We start from the raw sequence: 17,677 nt of genomic DNA on the forward strand, positions 1-17,677 counted from the left end.
CTACTAGGCCATTCTACTGTGGAGTCTAGGGGGCAGACAGTTGCCTCTTGATGCCAAATTCTTCACAATACTGAATTCACCGGAAGTGAATTTCCCTCCTTGATCAGTTTTGAGACACTTGATCCTTTTACCACTTTCCTTCTCCACTAATGCTCTGAAAGCTTTGAACTTCACAAAGGCTTCAGACTTGTCTTTCAAGAATGTGACCTACATCGTTCTTGAGCATTCATCAGTGGGAATCATGAAGTACCTATCACCCTGCACACTTCTAGTTTTCATAGGACCACATAAATCAGTATGCACAAGATCAAGAAAGTTGTCAGCAGTGAAAGATTTACCTTTAAAGGTTGAGGAAGACATTTTCCCCAATTAACACTCTTTGCACAAGGTATTATCCGGTTTGCTTAGCACCGGCAACCCTCTAACTGCCTTGATCTTACTAGCCTTCATAATTTTATCAAAGTTTACATGGAAAAGTCTCCTATGCCATATCCAGCTATTGTCAAACTTAGCCATAAAACATGTACTTATATTTGCATTCAAATGAAATAGGTTACCTTTGGTCTGCATGCCGATGGCCACCGATTCACCATCTTTTCCTTTGATTCTGCAGATTCCATTCTTGAATTCCAGAGTGAGGCCACTGTCATTCAGCTGGGCAACACTCAGAAGGTTGTGTCTGAGACCATCAACCCAATACACATTGTCAGCACTACTCTTTCCATTCAGAGAGATGGACCCTTTTCCTTTAACCATACATGGTGCATCATTGCCAAAATGAACCACACAACCATCATACTCTTCCAAGGATAGAAACTTGCTCCGGTCACCAGTCATATGGTGTGAGCAACAACTGTCAATAATCCACTCATTGGAATTATCAAAGTGGGAGACAAGAGCCTTCTTGTCTGACACATCTTCCTTTACAACAACAAACACAATGTCTTCATTCTCTTCATCTTTTGATTCCTCATCTATGACACCTTCATCAACTACAACAAAATAGTTTCTCCGATTTCCTCCTTTGAATTTCTTGAATCTTTTCAGTTTATCCTTATTGTCACTATTAGGACAGTTCATAGCAATATGTCCTATCTGGTTACATGAAAAATATTTCAAAGGGATCTTACCTCTGTATTTACCGGTTCCTTTTGGCAATTTCCTGGCAAGAAGAGCTTCAAATTCCATCAAAAACTCCTCATCATCCATTACTCTACTCTATCTTGGTTCACCACTAGTGCTTGCTTCTTTTCCTTTCCTGTATGGTACAATAGAAGCTCTAAAAGCTGATTCAGTCTTTTGAACACTGTCATCAAAACTATTTAGCTCATAGGCTGTCAACTTTGCTATGATGGAGTCCAAGGATACCTTCGTCTTGTCTATTGATCTCAGCTCTTGAATAGCAGTAACCCTTATTGCATAGACCGGAAATAGGGATCTCAAGACTTTGCTTACCACAATGGAATCTTCCATTTTACCACCTACACTCTTGATATCTCCAACAACAGTTTTGATTCTAATACCATATTGTTGAATGGATTCACCTTCAACCATTTGCATGTCTTCAAACTTTCCTCTAAGGCTTTCTTCCTTAGCTTGTTTTACATGCTCATCACCTCCATAGATATTTTCAAGAGCATCCCATACCTCTTTGGGATTTACCTTATCTTGGACATCAATGAACTCAATATCAGATAAACTACTAATTAGGGCTTCCATGACTTGCCCATTCTCCTATATCTCTCTCTTTTCATCATCGGTGAGAGTACCGGTAGGGGCAACATAGGGATTCTCAACATAGCTCCAGTGTTGAGCACCCATGCTTCTGATTTATATCTTCATTCTATCTTTCCATATACTGAAATTTTCTTTGTTAAACTTTCGACCTTCCCTCTTCATCATTACAATATGATCTTTCCCTCAAGTGGTTAAGCTTACAACACAGAGGACCTGGAGGATGCTCTGATACCAATTGATAACTTAATGATGAACGAATAGTACCAAACCGGTACCGAGAGGGGGGGTGAATCAGTATAGGCAAAAACTCAACCTTAAACCAGTTTGTCTACTAACACTTATGCACTAATAGACAAACAACAGCACCGGTCCTTCAAAAGAATTCAACCGGCAAAACCCAGTGTAACTAAGATGAGCAAAGACCAGTTGACACTTATCTTCTCATATAATCTAACTCTTCATTCCCATTTCACTCTAATGCATGAAAAAACAATCTACCATCAAAGATGTATATATTACAGCAAGATCAACATGCATCACCACTTAATCAGAAAACAATCATAACATCACACATAACACACATATTTTTCACATGGAAACCCAACTGGGAAAAACCACGGTGGAGTTGAATACCCACAAGCTTGTTTTTGAACTCTTTGGAAGTCCGCTCTATTAGGAGCCTTGTCCAGTTAAAGATAGATACAATAGGTTATGTTAGGAACTGATCCTGTTAGGGATCACCCGGTTAAGGGATGGCTACAATACCTGAATAAGGGTTAAACCCTGTTAAGGGTACCTTGTTAGAGGATTTCAAGAACTCAATAGCTAAAGGATATCAATAACTCAGTAGCTTCGAGCTACCTTGTTAGAGGATTTTCAACAAGCCAGTTAAGGCTACCTTGTTAGGGGATTTCACAACTGTTGAAGTAGTTAAAGATCAATAGGTATATCAATGACGTGATACTAGCACTCAATGCCAATGCAGATCCGCTTAAGCTCCTCTTCACCTTCTGCACTTACACTCTGCAGATATGACTTCTCTCCTCTGGTCTGGAAAGAATCATGTATCTCTTCTCTTAGATACACACACACAACTTTTGCCAACAAACTCTAAAAGAATCATAGTATCGACCTTATAGGACAATAGACAGGTCGGTAGCATAAACCCTAAACCCTAGATCTGTTAGGTTAAGGAATTCAAACAGTTCAATCCTAACCATTGATCATACTGTATTGAATGCAATAGTCTTGATCCAATCTCAAGACATTCTCCATCATTCATTTTCCACCGATTTCATGGCGGTTGATAACCCATCACACGTTATTACCATTTACAGACTTCGCACATTCCCGAGGTAGATAGGAGCACTCTTCTTTATGCAAGATCCTTCACACGCACAAGGCTTACATGGCAACACTATCTGTTCTTCGTTATCATGCTAACTTCATCACATAAAGATCACCGATTGAGTCACATAGGCTTAAGCTACTCCAACCGGAAATCCTAAAGTGGAAACTACCTACCAACCAGTAGTAATACAATGCTTCCATGTGTCGGTTCCCATGACTACATGCTAGTTCACCATGACATGCCGGTTCACCTTGAACAAATATACCGCTTTACTTTGGCATATATACCGGTTCTCACATATGTTGGTTCTCTCTTCATATCATATATTGACATCAATGACAACATACAATATCATTATGTCCGCATATCGGTTCATATAATGCCAACACATCCACCCTCTCCACTCTCATCTCCACTCCTCCTCCGTCCGAGTAACCTCTGCAGTGGTCAATCCTCATCATCATCGAATGTAGGCACTGGCTTGCCTAGACAAGGTAATCTCATAAAGAGATGTACTAGAAAGTACAAAGAATAATCTGGAGTAAAACCCCCATCTGTAGAGCTTGGTAGATAATCCCAATTGTGTGCCCCAAGTGAAAGGTACTTTGTACAAGCTATCTCATATGAAATAATAGGACCCCAATCGCCATCATCCTTTTGTCTGCGTACATATAATGCAGCCCCATGTGGCATCCCTTGTACTCAACCGAACTATCTAAAATCTTGAGTATGAATGAATTGCTCAAATTAATTTCTCAATGATAAAGGAGGTCAATCCAATCAAATATCTAGAGGTGAACACATATGGCATCTCTAGTGCATCCTTTGGCAACAACTCATAGTCCAAGTAGGGTTTGCAGATCACTGAGTCTAACTCATCTAGAGCTCGTCTCCAATTCTGTATTTTCCCAACTTCTGCTAGACAACAAAACTTGTATATTCGTACACATAGGGCCTCCCTACTAGTCGATCCCTATTAGTTAATGGTCGAGTAACAACTAGATTATCCCAAGACCAAATATGTAACAACGTCACTCCCATTGATAAGATAGTCAATCCAAGGTCTATGACTCAATGAAGATCGTGGTAGAGATGTCCAAGCATACAAGAACCCCATGAATATCATGTACCATGTGTAACCATTCTCTCAAGCACTCGACCCCATCCAATAGAAAGTCTCTTCGACCTATGGTCGAGACATAAGAATCCTCCAACAAATCCTACTAGGACAGAGGGTAATGGATCATACAAGTCTAACATATCTTGCTATGGGATATCATATCCACCAATCCCGTCATCGTCAAATATCCTCCTCAGCATATTAGTACCGCCCTTCTCGGTCACATCATACATAACTATATCTCCCACCACTAGAATCCGCATAATTCAGTAGAGGTCCTTCGATGTCACTGTCATCTTGTTGGTGGGTATATGAAAGGTGTTATGCTCACTATGCCACCTCTCAACCAATGCGATCAACAAACCCTCGTTAATCCTATACTAGGGAATCTCAAGCAATGAAGACAATCCACACCTAGTAATCATATCATGATCCAACTACAATGAGTGCGGTATCAACTACCAGGTCTTTGCGTATCGCTCCTGAGACTGCAACACACCTAACTCCTATAATCATATCACATCATTATATCAACATTCAATTAATCGATCTATCTATCAATCTACTCAGCTATTCTGAGATCACAATCAATCTCATTGAACCTCATTCATAATGAGTTTAATCATCATCTATCCTATCCAGCTTTAACATCACAACAATCAAAACTGATAAAAAACAAATAAAAAAGGAGATAGAAAAATCAAGTTTAACCCCTCTGGTATGCCTTCGCTAAACTACGCCATCAAATTGCTAAAACATGACACCTAGGCGCTAGAAAACTCAATTCCCTAAACTATGCAATGTATGCGCTAATCTTCGGCATCAACATGCTAAAATAGGGGCATGCGCTAAAAGATTACACATATGCGCTATAAAATCACTTCTATGCACTACAATCATGCACCTATGTGCTAAAAGACTGTTTGCAGTAAAAAAATCTATTCGTTGCAATAACAAATGAACCCTATGTGCTAATCTAGGACCCTACCACCTAAAAGCTAAAAAACAACATCAATGCACTAAAAACCAAACCCTAAGCACTAAAATGTGAAAACTGCACTAAAACCAAGAAAAACGTGCAAAAATTTCAAATTTTAAACAATGGGAGGCTTTTCAGGGTACGCAAGGAAGGTCACTGTAAATGTCAAACTTTCTCAAAATGGTGATCGTGGTATGGGATCAACATTTTTGCTCTAAGCTCTCTTCTACAATCACAATGTGCAAATGAATTCAAATGACCAATCTTTTACATTTTTTTTACCTTTTTAAGGGGTAAAAGGAGGGTAATTAAGTGGGGTGCATTTTTCCACTTGTTAAATCAATTTAATCAGCAACACAAATTGTTTCATCTATCAGGAGATGAATCAATTGAAAAATCTTTAAAAAAACAAAATTAAAAATTTCCATAAATTCCAAAAAACAAAAAAAAAAATCTTAAAAAATAATTAAAATTTCAAAAATTAGCAAACAATCCTAAAAAATCAAAAAATGATCTATTTAATCTCCCGAGGGGGGCATGCACACATCATCATTCAACAATTAGTGTTCTCAAGTAACGATCGAAGTCTGGAGCAAAAATTGACATTTTTTCAATATCTAGAGCGTTTGGGGCATCAAGCGAATTTTTCTTTGAACCTATGTGTTCCTATCACATTGCTTCAAAGAGGGGCAATATGTATACACTAAAACATTGGCCTGGAGAGAATAATTAAATATGAAGTTATTTAATTAATAAGTCTTTATTCTTCTACTTATAAATAAATTGAAAAAATTATTTATATAGTTCATTTCTTTAATTCTTCCTATCATAATTCATTTCTTCCATTTTCCCTAATTAAACAAGCAAATTTGATAATTTGTTTTATTTAATTATTTCCTCCCATTAACTTTGAATTTTTATTTAGATTGTCACATGACTCCTAATCCTTAACCACCTAACCTAACCTCGTTCTAGCCTAACCCACCAATCTAACCTTGGGTTTAACTAACCTTATCTCCTCCAACTTCTTTATCCTAACCTCCTATGGGTTGGTTATCCTCTCTTGAGGAAATATGGCATTCTTGCCACATGTCCTCTTCCTCTATGCCACTCGTTTTCTTGTGGGACAAGTGTGGCCCTCTTATAATTCCCCCTATGTCATTTGTCCTCGTAAGGATGACAACTGCCATATCTCCTTGATTCCCTCTAACCTCTTCATCTCTCACCGTTCATCTCTCCAAGCTAAATCTCAACCATTGAATCCTTCCACCTCACCTATTGCCTTGGAAAATCTATAAATAGTCTCAATTTTCATTTATTCCCCCCCTTGATCCTTTGATCTTGCATCCATAGTCTTTAATTCTACAATTTGGCACTCTCATCTAGCATAATAGCATAAAAGCATTGCATCTAATACAATCTCAGTATAGTTTTTCATACCATGACAATCATGCATTTCATCTAAATAATGTAGCTACTAATTCTTCAAGTAGTCATGTTGTTGGTCATGCAACTGCCGAGAGACAATTTATAGATCCACAAGGTCCTTGAAGATAGAGGACAATGGGACGACATCAAGGAGGGGTTTACTGATTTTTGTTTATTATTTTGCTTCCTTGATATAATGTTTCATTGAATGTGTGTTGTTTTGATCTATTTATATTGATCATAGTTTCAATATACCCTAACTTTCTATGTTCTCATCATGGGCACAAACCATCAGTGTGAACAAGTCTGAGAGCTTGGGTTTATGCTAGAAATGCACCTGTTTCGCTCACCAAGTCACCCGATCATTCTGAGCCATACCCTAGCGACATGTTCTCTTAAGTGCTCGAATTGTGAAAATTATCAAACTTTGACGATGTTGTAGCATCCTAAAATTGCGACACTTGCAATTTCGACTGCATTTGGGTCTTCACGATGGCGACGCAACACTGAACCTGAATGGAGACCCCGAAACTTGCTCACGACACCAAAAACTGCATTTTTCTAGCACCCTGGCCTGATCCTCCTTGCACCCCGTTGTCCCGGGAGGTGGGACCAGAGCGCCCAGTGCCCTGGTCCTTCAGGACCAGGGCGCCATCCCTGGCCCTATTTTGAGCCCGGTCTCCTATGGGACTTCGGGCCTTTTTGTTTGCAATTTGGAAAATAACATTTCCTGGTCGGCCTAAGGTCGGGAAAATTAGTCTATCAACCCTAATTGACAAGTATATAAACTACATTTCCTCTCCCATTTTGAGGAGGAAGGACAGATGTGTACAAGACACGGAAACGATATTCAAACATTCAACCATTCAACCATTCAAGCATTTCCTTCAAGCAATTGATCATTCTAAGTCTCCATTCAAGGCTAAGTGTTGCATTCAAGACAAGGATTCAACCATTGAAGAGGAGATCACATACTACAATATACAACATACAACAAACAACAACATCTATACCTTCACATATAAGGATACAAACATCCTTACAACAAGGTACTAGTACTTGTTTTACATTACAGTCATTTACATTTACAGCATTTCTCATTTCTTGGTTAATTCCAAAACTGGGGTTTGACCTAAGGGCAAACCCCTAATCCCTAACCCCCCAATCGTCTTCGCTTTTCTGTGTGTAGGTTGCAGGTATGCGGCTGAAATTGAAGATCTGGAATCCTTGTGCAGAGACGAATAGATCCCCCTTCGTTTCGCGGATTTTTCGGAGGACCGTGTGCACGCCGGGCGCCATCGTCCCGTCAACTTTTGCTCAAATTTGCAAGATAGCGCCGTTTCGACATTTTACTGCTAATTCCAGGTCTGCAGCTTCATATCATATTCCTATCTCTGTTTATAAGTGAATCTTTCCTACTTTGCATGCATTCCTAGTTCAATCTTTCTATCTACATTCTTTACAAAAGAAGGTATCCTTGCTATCACAACCCTTGAAACTCATTTAGAATCCAATCTTGCATTGCGAGGGATTGGATCTTGTGGGTTTCAACCCCTCTTTTGAATGTAAAGTCTCTCCTAAGTGAAAACCATCAACCCTAGTGACTCTCCCTTCTCTCTCCTCGAAGTTGGGGAGGGGAGAACGACTAGGGTTCGATTTTTCTGCTTTACAGATGTGTTTCTCAAAATCAATGGCACATACAAATAAGCCATCTAAACCTACGAGGTCATGTTATGACCCTCTCCAAAAACCTATCTCAAATTTTGAATACTCAAATTCATTTTCTCGTGCCGCCACTTTTTCTATTGCAACAAAAGCGTCAAATGCATTCAATAAAAAGTTGTAATATACCCTTACTTTATTTTTTTTGTCATTGGCACAAATTTTCAATGTGAGCATGTCAGAAGACTGAGTTTATTATAGGCATGCTCCTATTTCACTCACCAAGTCGCTCGATCATTCCAAGCCATACCCTAGCCATGCATTCTCTTCACTGCATAAAATTCACCTTTTTTTTCCATAACTTCATGCACCTAATAATTAAGATCTGAAACCCATTTGAGATACTCTTTTCACCCTTATTAAATATATGTGACAATTAGGTAGAGTTGTTTTGTATGAAATAGATGAAAAATTGTTGTTTGCAATCAAATTAGGCTTATTTTTAGGACTATTTTAGGACAACAGAGATCAAATGGAGTGATCAGCCCCTAAGATTGATAAGGAAGGTGTAAATAGATATATCTAATATGTATAAACACTCTTCTAATAGAAATAAATCATTCAAGCACTCGAATTCACAAAACTAGAGTTTGCAAGTGTGGGATAAGTATGAAACTTGGCATACTTTTTTGTAAACATATAAACATCAAGAATCTTTCTCTTTTTTAGTTCCCCCAGGAGGAATTTTGTAAGGGTCTTCATGTCTCCATGGACTAAAACAAAATTCAAATGGTATTGTTCATCTTGGAGAATCTACTTACAACCTAGGCATTCAAGAGGGTACGTATTGCAACTTACATTCTTATACTTGGTCATTTTCTTATCATGATGATGATTTCTACATGTATGCAAAAATAGGATGCTAATATTATTTCATAAAAAACTAGGATTATCATAACTTTATTACGACTATCCTAGCTTCACTATTAAGACAATCACAAATTTTTTAGGATAGTCATGGGTTCATTAATACTATATGTTACATTCTTAGGATAATGATAGGTTCATTAGGACAATCATAACTTCATTAGGATATTCATAGGCTATTTAGGAGTCTCATAGTTTCATTATACATATCATAACCTTGTTAAGATACGATTTAACTTCATTAGGACTATTTTAAGCAAGATCGTATATTATACCTAATTTTTACTCTTAATTAGAAAGCAAGCTACAATCTTCATGTCTCCATGGACTATGAAAAACTTTAAATTCTAGGCATGAAACTGTAAAATATTTACTAGTTACCAAATTATGAAGTTGACTTGTGGATCAAAAATTGATTTCAAAATTGTAGACAAAATAGATATAATATATAATATTTCACATAGAAAAATATTGATACAATTAGAGAATCTTGATTTCAATCATCAAAGAATATGTGATTATGGATAATAGTTATAATATGATTTGCATTAACCAAAAAATTCATTAATACAATGTTTCATGTCGATAAGAGTATAGCATATTGTAGCATCCTAAATTGTACTTCCTTAAAATTTTATCCACAATTGGGCCCTCACCTTGGCATTTGTGCCCCAAGGCCTGACTGAAACCTAATTCTACTGATACTATGAATTTTTGCCACCATTTTTACCTCACACTTCATCTTACCCCCAATTTTTGGTCTCTGATAGGGCAAGACCTATTGGCAGCAACAAAGAAGGAAAACTGAGGGGGGTGGGGTGAATCAGTTTTCACCAAACTTAAATAAATTAACCATGACTTCAAATATGATCATTATCAGCAAGAACAAAGATAAAAACCACAACAACAATACACAACACATAAATTTTGACGTCAAAAAACCAGTTAAGGGAAAAACCATGGTGGGAACCTACCCACAGTATGATGATACTCTGCAGTAGTATATGTAAATATTATAATGGGGAATGCACATGCATTCAGGAACACTACCTAGAGATCATTTCTCAAATACAAGAGAGGGCTACAATCCCTGAAGGAAGAAAGGAAGGCTCACTACCTTACAAAGATCGGACACCAATCCAAATTACATGAATTGAAATAATAACATCTTCAAATGCCAGATCACAATTCCAGTTAAGCACATTGTCTGCTCTGCAACTCTCTTCTTCACTCTTCTAAAAGATCAAATGTTTGTTCACACATACAACACCTTCTAGGAATACAGAAACCCATCTTACATGATTATTACTCTTATTTATACAAATCATCAACCTTAATTTCAAGGTCAGCTCAACTCATTGTAATAGAGGGAACTAGCCACCTCAAGGATGATGGATCCTTGAGGACAAATTATCCTTCCAATTACCTCTTCGAACTGGCGCTAAGATGAGCTAGGGGATAATAGATTTATGCAAGAAGTGCCAGACACCCAAGAAGCATATCTGGACGACTCTGCAGAGCCTTTGTCCTTTGGATGAGCACACAAATTTGGGACACCAGCATGGCATGTTATCATTCTGTATGGATGAGGTACAATGATAGTATGATGAAAGAATTAAAGATTCGGACAACTACTGTGAGCAAGGGGTGAATCAGTAGATAGAAAAATTGATAATAACTTTCACCAATCTCGGAATCAACCTCTCAAAGTAAACTTAGAATTGACAAGTTAAACCATTGAACTATAAATGCAATATTACTGTCAAGATAAATTGGTTGTCTATTGCAACAGATTAACAGTAAACAACTTGAAACTTCACAAACATCCAAATAATTTTACTGACATAAGTAAAAGCTCGTTTCATATTGTTGTTGGTTAACACAACTTATCAAAGTGGATTAAGTAGTTAAGCAAATCAACCATAGTAAACATAACCACAAAAACATTCACCACTTGACACATTATTTTTAACGTGGAAACCCAAATGGGAAAAACCATGGTGAGATGAGACTCACAAGATAAACTATCTGAACTCTTCTGAAGTTCACCCTGTTAGGAGCCAAGCCTGTTAAAGCTTTTACAAAGAGTCTTGTTAAGAACAGATCCTATTAGGGACCACCCACTTAAGGGATCGACTATAATGCCTTGTTAGAAGCAATACCCTATGAGGAGTAACCTCGGTAGAGGATTTGAAATCCAAGCTAATGGACCACCAGGCTAAAGGATTTGCATAACACTAAGCTTGTTAGAGCTTACCTAGTTAGGGTTTTTTAACTTTTGTAATTGTTAGAAAACAATAGGGATTTGCTGATCTATTTGAATAGCACTACACTTGCTTTTTTAGATCCTTTTCATGCTCCTATCTGCCTTTACACAAACTACAGATACATCATCTGGTTCGGCAACCACACACTCAACTGAAACTTTTCCAACTCTGAAACAAAACAACTCATCAACCTTATAAACAAATCAATAGGTCGGTAACACAACAAAAACCTAATTCTCTCATAGAGATTACAAACAAGTCGGTTCAATTATGGTTGTTGGATTACATAATAATCTCTACACATCATTCAAGAAATCCTCTACCGCTCCTTGATAACCTCTTCATCGAACTCAGTAACTCATCACGCACTTTCCATTACATGCAATATACTTGCTCATTCCCTAGACAAAAACTGTTATGTTAATGTGCCAAAAAACACTTTGAAACTCTCTTCATACAATATGTATATGTGTCATAATCATTACCGCTCATCATCAGATCATAAACCAATATAACCAATTCACCAAACTTAATCGGTTAGGGCTTATCAAATCAACAGGTAGGTTTTACCGGTTCAACTCTCTATTACTTAGCAATACCGGTTCACTCCACAAACTCACCTACCGGTTATAGCTTCCTTCACTAGCTCTTCCTACCGGTTACAAAACAACAATATAACAATATCATTACCGGTTAATTGACATCAATGACAACATAACATTTCATTAATGCAATCTTCATGCAAATGCCAACATACAGAGTTCATACAAAAAGCTTGGAGTGTAAGTACGATGCAATAAAAGTATAGAAGATAATGAAACTAAACTAGTAAATGTGATATATGAAATAACCAAGATAGAATAGAAGGAGAGAAGGGAAATAAATAGACAAACAAAAGATCCATGCTATGAAGCCTCCCGCAAGTCAATCTCCTCTTCACGACGATGCACCTGCACACATGCAAGAAAGGAAAATGTTGGAGGTTGTGTTTTGGAGCCTTCCTTAGTCAGACCCCTGTTTTGGTGTTTCCACCTCCACAGACAACCCAAGAAATCCACAGGAAAGATAAATGATAAAGACAACAATAATGTAACGTGAAATTGAAAATAAAGTTGATAAATATGCAAGAGAGAGGATTAAGATAACTCTCCTATGACAAACGAAGATTGGAACACTCAAAAGTTCTTGGAATGGTGTGCTTGGAATGCTTGGTAACGCTGCAACAATTGTGGTGTTGATAGTATATTGTACAAAATGGTCTTCAACAGCTCCACCTGCAAGAAGCTTGCCAAACTTTCTAAAGAATCCTTTCCAAATGCCTCCAAAGTGAAAGATAAATGCCCGGGAAGGAATTAAGACATTGGTGAGGGCATACAGAGGCATTACAATTCCTTTCGGGCACACGTACAATGTTCAAACGACCACCTATGGACTATCAGATTCGCAGAACACTAGCATGTTGCACGAACATCTCTGTGTCGCGCATGTGTCCTCGAAGGTGACAGGTCGACAGAGTTGACAATGCTTCAACCAGAGATGACATGGATGGTTTGAGTGGATAAAAGGACATGATGGTGGATCCTAACCTCTGAAGACATGGAGGAAAAGCGCCATTTGTCACATTAACTATAAAGGATAATATTTTTGATATTACATTTTGCCCCCACTTTAGCGAGCATGCCTTTGCCGAGGTATGCAAGGCTAAAGTGGAGGAAGATATAGAGAAAGAACAGTTGTGAAAGGGAGGCAGATTTTTGTTGATCAAACAAGGTTGCCACCAATGAGATCATGTCAAGATTTGGTACAAATATTGTTATTTGGTACATCTCAAAGACACTAGCTACAAACAAGCACGATGGATGATAAAGAAATGCATAAGATAGCATAACAAAAACAAACCTCACTATGGGGGAAAGCCCCTAGTTATGGAAAGATATGAGATAATCAACCTCCATTGGTATAAGATACACAAGTATGGGTAGCAAGATGCAGTATGCTAGATGGCCATATGATAGGGCGTGATATGCCGACATGGATAACCATACGATAGGGAAATGAGATAGATAGATTTTGCCTATATGGGTAGTGAAACACTAGATAGCCATGTGATTGGACATATAAAGATAGATTTTCTAGCATGGGTAGCGACACGCTAGATAGCCATGTGATAGCACAAATATATTTGGTAAATAGTATATTAGCCCCTACCAAGGCAAACAAGAGAGATATAAGTCAAGAATGGTTTTCTCCCCATGTAGGCAATCTTTGGAAAAGATCAAGTGGCTTTGCCCCCACCAAGGCGATCTTGGAAAAGAAAAAGATCAAGTGGTTTGGCCCCAACCTAGGAAAACTTGAAAAAGAAACTTTGAAAAGTAAACTGATACAAGAGATAAAAGATAAAATGCAGATATGATGCCCCCCCCTTAGAATGATATGCATGGAAGGCATTTCATTCTAAGGAGAAGAGGAGTTGTGGCATGTCAACATAATGAGATGTTTTCGTGGAATGCAACCAATGGATAGTGACACATAAATATCCACAACATCAAAAGATGCAATTCAAGAGGATAGGGGGATCTGATAGTTTAGCATCAAAACCCATAGCAGTGTCAAAAATATATATAGTATCACCACGAGATGGGTGAATCATCATAGTGCCAAATTTCTTAGATCTGAAGAAGAGCACATGAAGACAAAGAGAAAATAAAAATTTGGGTCAACATGGAAGAAGGCAAAGAATGCCCGCAATGCTTTGCATCATCCTCGAATGTTGAAAACCAAGATATGATAAATAAAAGAAAGAGGTATAAAAATAGAGGAATGTGTATGATAGAAAATCCCATGTATCTGAGCACCTACGGAGTAACTTGGGTCCTTTAGGAGAGCACAATGGATAAAAATAGTCAACCTCCCGTATCCAAGTATCTATGAAGTAACTTGGGTCCTTCAAGACATCACAACCGATAAAAACACTCAACCTCTCGTATCCAAGTACCTACGGAGTGATCTGGGTCCTTCGGGAAGGAACAAACAAATAAAGTAAGCATGAGGGAACACAATCACACACACATGCAAGAATATGCCCTGAGGAGGGGATCGTACTGTAGGAGATCATCATCCTCAAGAAGAGCCTCGTCCTCCCAATCTAGGTCATAGGGAGAAGGGGGGCGAGCTCAGAGAGGGACTATCGCAAGGGTTGCACCGGGTGCCTCACCAATAGTGAGAGAAAGAGACAAAGCATCAACGTCATCTTCATCCATAGGCTTGAAGGAGGTTGATGGTATGATGAAAGAATAAGGATCTAGTCAACTACTGAGAGGGGGGCTGAATCAATAGATAGAAAAATTGATAATAAACTCTCACTAATCTCAGAATCAACCTCTCAAAGTAAACTTAGAACTGACAAGTTAAACCACTGAACTATACTGTCATAATAATCCAGTTGACTGTTAGGACAGAATAATAGTAAACAACTTGAAACTCATAAACATCCAAATACTTTTACTGACATAAGTAAAAATTCATTTCATATTATTGTCGGTTGTCATGACTTATCAAAGTTGATTAAGTAGTTAAGAAAATCAACCATAGAAAACATAACCACAAAAACATTCACCACTTGACAGAATATTTTTGACGTGGAAACCCAAATGGGAAAAACCACAGTGAGATGAGACTCACAAGATAACTATTTGAACTCTTCTGAAGTTTGCCCTGTTAGGAGCTAAGCCTGTTAAAACTTTACAAAAAGTCCCGTTAAGAACAGATCCTATTAGGGAGCACCTGGTTAAGGGATTGACTATAATGCCTTGTTAGAAGCAATACCCTGTGAGGAATAAACTTGGTAGAGGATTTGAAATCCAAAATAATGGACCACTTGGTTAGAGGATTTACATAACACTAAGCTCGTTAGAGCTTACCCAGTTAGGGGATTTCAAAACTGTTGTAATTGTTAGAAAACAATAGGGATTTGCTGATCTATTTGAATAGAACTACACTTTCTTGTTCAAATCCTTTCTATACTCCTATCTTTCTTTACACAAACTGCAGATACATCATCCGATTTGGCAACTAGACACTCAACTAAAACTTTTCCAACTCTGAAACAAAATAACTCATCGACCTTATAAACAAATCAATAGGTCGGTAACACAACAAAAACCTAAGTCTCTCATAGAGATTACAAACAAAACGGTTCAAGTATGACAGTTGGATTACATAACAATCTCTGCACGTCATTCAAGAAAGCCTCGACCTCTCCTTGATCACCACTTCATCAAAATCAGTAACTCATCACCCGCTTTGTATTACATGCAATATACTTTCTCATTCCCTAGACAAAAACTGTTATCTCAACTCACCAAAAACACTTTGAAACTCTTCATACAATATGCATACGTGTCATAATCATCACCGCTCGTCATCAGATCATAAACCAATACAATCAATTCTCCAAACTTAATCGGTTAGGGTTTATCAATTCAACAGGTAGAGTTTACCAGTTCAACTCTCTAATACTTAGCAATACCGGTTCACTCCACAAACTTACCTACCGGTTATAGTTTCCTTCACCAACTCTTCCTACTAGTTACAAAACAACATTATAACAATATCATTACCAGTTCATTGACATCAATGACAATATAACATTTCATTAATGCAATCTTCATGCAAATGCCAACAATCTCCCCCTTTGGCATTGATGGCAATACAAATATCAATACCTCTAATTGTTGTGATTTGTGAATAGGAATTCGGGTTTACATTTTACCATGTACTCTCCTTGTCATCAGCTTGTAGTTGGCTGTAGATCTTCTTGTTTTCATTCATACAATTCTTCTCCCACATAATCACATAGTTCTTCTCCCTCTTTGACAACAATGCCAAATTGAAAGTAAAACATGCAATGTAAAACTTCATTGTTCAGTATCAACAACCTGCAACTTGATGCTCCCCCTGTGGAATAATTCCACTCCACATCAATCCTTCTGTAAAATTTTGCAAGTAGCTCTAGGACTGATGTACTCTTCATCATGCTCAATTCACCTTATGAAGGGGTATATCCCCTAGCTAAATTCCAAGATACTCAAAATTAGTCTTAGGTAGAGGTTTAGTAAAGATATCTGCAAGCTTCTCCTTGGTAGAAACATGCTCCAAGATCACATCTTTACTCTGCACTTTTTCCCTCGAGAAATGATAATTCAATTCAATATGCTTGGTTCATGTGTGCAAAACAGGGTTCTTGGAAATATTTATGGCACTAGTATTGTCACATAAGATCTTTACAGGTTCTATAAACTTCATCTTGAAACCTTCCAAAATGTACCTCATCCAGATAGCCTAGGTACAAATCATATAAGCTGCAACATACTCAGCTTCAACAGTAGACTGTGATATACAACTCTGCTTCTAGCTACTCCATGAAACAAGTCTTCCTCCAAGAAATAATGCTCCAATGGTTGTGCTCTTCCTATCATCAACATTACCTGCCCAATCTACTTCTGTGTACACCTTCAAGTCAAAGTTAGCTTCATATTGATACCATGATCCATAGTCAACAATACCTTTCAAATATCTGAATATCCTCTTGGTTGCTATCAAATGTGTCTCCTTTGGATTCTTGTGAAATATAGCAACTAGACCAACTACATGAGCTATATCCGATTTGCTGTGAACAACATAGTGCAATTTTCCAATCATTGACTAGTACTCCTTTTCATCAATAGATGTGGCCTCATCTTCCTTAGAAAACTTACAACCTGTAACCATTGGTGTCCCAACTGGTTTACAATCACTCATACCAAATGTCTTTAATACCTCTTTCACATACTTAGACTGTCTAATGAAAATACCACTCTTCATTTACTTAATTTGCAAGCCTATGAAAATTTTAATCTCTCCCACTAGAGATATTTCAAACTCACTTTTCATTTCATTTGCAAAGTCATTGCTCATGTCATCATTACCACCAAATATGATAGCATCTACAAACACTTCACTAACCAATATCTTACCTCCTTCAGATTTGAGATATAAGTTGCTATCTTCACTGGTTCTCTGAAAACCTATCTTCATCTGGTGTGAATGAATCCTTTCATACCATGTTCTCGGTGATTTCTTTAATCCATATAGTGCTTTGTGCAACTTACATACCATGTGCTTTTCATCAGTCAAAGCATAACTATCTGGCTACTCAATGTATACTT

The sequence above is a fragment of the Cryptomeria japonica genome, chromosome 3 (assembly GCF_030272615.1).
Source record: "Cryptomeria japonica chromosome 3, Sugi_1.0, whole genome shotgun sequence".
NCBI lineage: Eukaryota > Viridiplantae > Streptophyta > Pinopsida > Cupressales > Cupressaceae > Cryptomeria > Cryptomeria japonica.